Source organism: Oryctolagus cuniculus, chromosome 2 (assembly GCF_051225735.1).
Source record: "Oryctolagus cuniculus isolate XC-2025 breed Fujian yellow rabbit chromosome 2, ASM5122573v1, whole genome shotgun sequence".
Lineage (NCBI taxonomy): Eukaryota > Metazoa > Chordata > Mammalia > Lagomorpha > Leporidae > Oryctolagus > Oryctolagus cuniculus.
In genome coordinates this window covers 9249702-9254415 of record NC_142868.1, presented here as the reverse complement: position 1 = coordinate 9254415, position 4714 = coordinate 9249702, and the positions used below count along the sequence as shown (strand labels likewise).

The following is a 4714-nucleotide window of genomic DNA, read 5'->3' as shown; positions in this document are numbered from 1 at the left end:
GTTCAAGAGATTAGGTGTAATACATGCACTTTTAACTTACAATATTCTCAACATATAATGGTTTATGAATTCTATCCTATAGAGAAAGAGTCAAGGGGCATTTGTATTTATATCCTTGTGTAATTCTCTCTCCTAGAGGACATGCTAGACCTAATGACTTTTTTCTAACAAATAAAATATAATAAAGTGATGGACCTAAATTTCCAAGATTGTTATAGGAGACTAGCTCTCCTCTTCTTCCTTCCTCTCTCTTTCCCACCCCCTTTCCATCTCTCTATTCTATCTTTTCACTTAATGCCTCTGATAAAGCTGATTTCCATGTTATCAGCTGCCCAACCAAGATGTCCACCTGGCAAGGGACAACCAGCAAGGAATTAAAGACCTCAGACAAACTACCCACAAAAACTGAATCCTGTCATGCCCATAGATATGAATATGGAAATACATTCTTCCATATTTGAATGGTGAGATTATTGCATCTCTGGCTGATCTTTGGATTGTAATAGATCACATGACAACAGCTAAGCTGTCCCATGGAAACTGTGTGATAATACAGTTTTGTTTTCGTTTTTGTTTTTAGTTAGCAGATTTGTTATACAGCATAACTAACACACATGCAATCAATTTGGGCTATGGCCAGAAATACCCACTAAAGCAGTCTCTCCCTTATCTATGCCATTTAGCAGCATTTGGTGGAAACGCCTATGAAACACACTTAAGAAGAGCAACCGTGGTAGGTATTTGGTGCAGCAGTTCAAGCCATTACTTTAATACTTATATCACATATTGGAGTGCTGGGTTCATATCTCAGCTACTTCATTTCTGACCCAGTTTCCTGCTAAAGTACATCCTAGAAGCCAACAGATTATGGCTCAAGTATGTGGATCCCTGACTCATATGGCTTCTTGCTTTGAACTAGCCCCATCTTGGCTGATGTAGGCATTTGTGGAGTGAACCAGCAGTTGGAAGAACCCTCTATATATCTATCTTTCTGTCTGTGTATCCCACTGCCCTTCAAATAAATAAACAAATCTTTTGCTTAAAAATAAGACCAATAATGTTGGGGCAATAAAAGGATGTTCTACTAAAAGACTATATAACCATATTTCAAGTTTCTGAAAGCAAATTTCTCTAGGTAAAAAAAAAATCTGTCTATGGCTGCTGTTCTTCCCCAAGGCCATTTTTTTAATTAGATGAAAGAGGAAAGATTTGATAAGATTTTCCTCTGGGATTTACAAGTGATGTGTATTTTTATTTTTTTTAAAAAAGGTTGATGTATTCATTTGAAAGGCAGAGTTACAGAGAGGCAGAGACAGAGAGAGATCTTCACGCACTGGTTCACTCCCCAAATGGCTGCAATGGCTGGAGCTGTGCTGATCCAAAGCCAGGAAGCCAGGAGCTTCTTCCAGGTCTCCCACACTGGCGGTAGCTGCTAAAGCATTTGGACCATCTTGTGCTGCTTTCCCCGGCCATAGCAGAGAGCTGGATCGAAAGTGGAGCAGCCAGGACTTGAACTGGTGCCCCTATGGGATGCCAGCATTGCAGACTGAGGCTTTATCAGTTACACCACAGCACCAGTTTCCACAAGTGATGTTTTACTTAGGATTCACAACTAAAAGACAATGAAAACTGATAATAACAGATACTACACTTGATCTGAGCCAAAAGGTCGAGAAAATCTGCAATGTTCATAGATTGGAAGAATCAATATCATCAAAATGTCCATTTTTCCAAAAGCAATTTACAGATTCAATGCGATACCAATCAAAATACTGAAGACATTCTTCTTAGATCTGGAAAAAATGATGCTGAAATTCATATGGAGGCACAGGAGACCTCAAATAGCTAACACAATCTTATAAAACAAAAACAAAGCTGGAGGCATAACAATACCAGATTTCAAGACATACTACAAGGAAGTCATAATCAAAACAGCCTGGTACTGGTACAAAACAGGTGGTTAGACCAATGGAACAGAATAGAAACACAAGAAATCAATCCACACGTCTACAACCAACCTATATTTGATCAAGGAGCTAAAACCAATTTCTAGAGTAAGGACAGTCTATTCAACAAATGGTGCTGGGAAAACTGGATTTCCACATGCAGAAGTACAAAGCAAGACCCCCACCTTACACCTTATGGAAAAAATCCATTCAACATGGATTAAAGATCTAAACTATGACCCAACACAATCAAATTATTAGAGAACATCAGGGAAACCCTGCAAGATATTGACATAGGCAAAGACTTCTTGGAAAAGACCCCAGAGGTACAGGCAGTCAAAGCCAAGAATAACAACTGGGAAACTGAGAAGTTTCTGTACTGCAAAAGAAACAGTCAGGAAAGTTAAGAGGCAAACAGAATGGGAGAAAATATTTGCAAACTATGTAAACAATAAAGGATTAATAACCGGAATCTACAAAGAGATCAAGAAACTCCGCAACAACAAAACAAACAACCCACTTAAGAGGTGGACCAAGGACTTAAACGGACATTTTTTTTTTGACAGGCAGAGTGGACAGTGAGAGAGAGACAGAGAGAAAGGTCTTCCTTTGCCATTGGTTCACCCTCCAATGGCTGCCATGGCTGGCACGCTGCGGCCAGCACGCCGCACTGATCCAAAGGCAGGAGCCAGGTGCTTCTCCTGGTCTCCCATGTGGGTGCAGGGCCCAAGGACTTGGGCCATCCTCCACTGCACTCCTGGGCCATAGCAGAGAGCTGGCCTGGAAGAGGGGCAACCAGGACAGAATCTGGCACCCTGACTGGGACTAGAACCCCGTGTGCTGGCACCGCAGGTGGAGGATTAGCCTATTGAGCTGCAGCGCCGGCCATTAAACTGACATTTTTCAAAAGAGGAACTCCAAATAGCCAACAGACACATGAAAAAATGTTCAGGATCATTAGCCATCAGGGAAATGCAAACCAAAACCACAATGAGGTTTTACCTCACCCCAGTTAGAATGTCTTTCATACAGAAATCCACCAACAACAGATGCTGGCAAGGATGTGGGGACAAAGCACACTAATTCACTGTTGGTGGGAATGCAAATGGGTAAAGCTACTATGGAAGACAGTTTGGAGATTCCTCAGAAATCTGAATATAGCCCTACTGTATGACCAAGCCATCCCACTCCTCAGAATTTACCCAAGGGAAATTAAATTGGCAAATAAAAGAGGTATCTGCACCCCAATTTTTATTGCAGCTCAATTCACAATAGCTAAGACATGGGATCAACCTAAATGCCTGTCAACAGAAGACTAGATAAAGAAATTATGGGATATGTGCTCTATAGAATACTACACAGTGGTAAAAAAAAATGAAATCTAGTCATTTGCAAAAAAAAAATATGGAGGAATCTAGAAAACAGCATGCTGAGTGAAATAAGCCATGCCCAAAGGGAAAAATATCATATGTTCTCCCTGATCGGTGACAACTAACTGAGCACCTAAAAGGAAACCTATAGAAATGAAACTGACACTATGAGAAGCAATGACTTGATCAGCCCTTGACCTGTCAAGGAACAGCTTACTATTTTATTCTTTTTAGTATTTTATTTTTCTACTCAATACCATTGGTTGAACTATTTACTTAACACAGAATTATTCTTAGGTGTTTAAACCCAACTGAAAATTGATCCCTGTTAAGAGTGGCAATAAGAGAGGATGGAGATGTACAGTTCAGCACATGTTCCCTCTGACTTACTCCTAAGGGTAAAGCTAAAAACTTGCCATGGGACTCTAAATTCCATGAAGTTGGCAGGTACCAATGCCATCTTACTAGTCAAAGTGATCAGTTTAAGTTCATATCTAATCATAAATACAGGATTAAGTGTCAAAGGGATCACATAAATAAAACCAAGTGTCTGATAATAACAATAGATAGAATTAAAAAGGAGAGAACCATCCAACATGGGAAGTGGGCCACACAGCAGACTCATATAATGACAAATGCGCTAAACAGCACTCTGGCCTCAGAATCAGCCCTTAAGGTATTTGGATCTGGCTTAAAAAGCCCACTAGAGCATTTCATGCATGGAAAGCCAAGACATTGTGGCAAAAAAATGACCTAAATGAAAGATCTCTGTGAGTGAAATCTTGGTGGAAAGACGGGGCCATCAAAGAAAGAGGTACCTTTCTCTGAAGGGAGGAGAGAACTTCCACTTTGATTATGGCCCTGCCTAAATAAAGTCAGAGTCTGTGAACTCAAGAGGCTTCCATTGCCTTGGCAGCTCATGACAAGAGCCTCAGAGGATCATTGATGTAATAAAAAAGAGTTTCAGTTGTTAAATCAACAAAGGAGTCACTGAGCACTTGCTCCCCATGTAGGATCTCTGTCCTTAATGTGTTGTACTGCTAGAATTAACGGCAAAACTAGTCTTCAAACAGTACTTTATACTTTGTGTTTCTGTGTGGGTACAAACTGTTGAAATATTTACTTAGTACAGAGTTGATCTTCTGTATAGAAAGATAATTTAAAATGAATCTTAATGAAGAATGGGATGGGAGAGGGAGTAGGAGTTGGGATGGTTTGGGGGTGGAAGGGCGGGTATGGAGGAAGAATTGCTATAATCCAAAAGTTGTACTTATGAAATTATATTTATTAAATAAAAGCTTTCTTTAAAAATAAGACAATGAAGAATATTCAGATATGAATGTAAGCTGTGCAATTTTTATATATGGGCTTTTTATTAATTCCATGTGAGAGTATGGG

The 4714-nt window shown here is 39.8% G+C and overlaps 1 pseudogene; it reads right to left on the bottom strand.

The window, feature by feature from the left end:
* Positions 1-1525: 1525 nt before the first annotated feature.
* LOC127490374 (U2 spliceosomal RNA) lies at positions 1526-1681 on the bottom strand (annotated as a pseudogene).
* Between the last annotated feature and the right edge of the window lie 3033 nt (positions 1682-4714).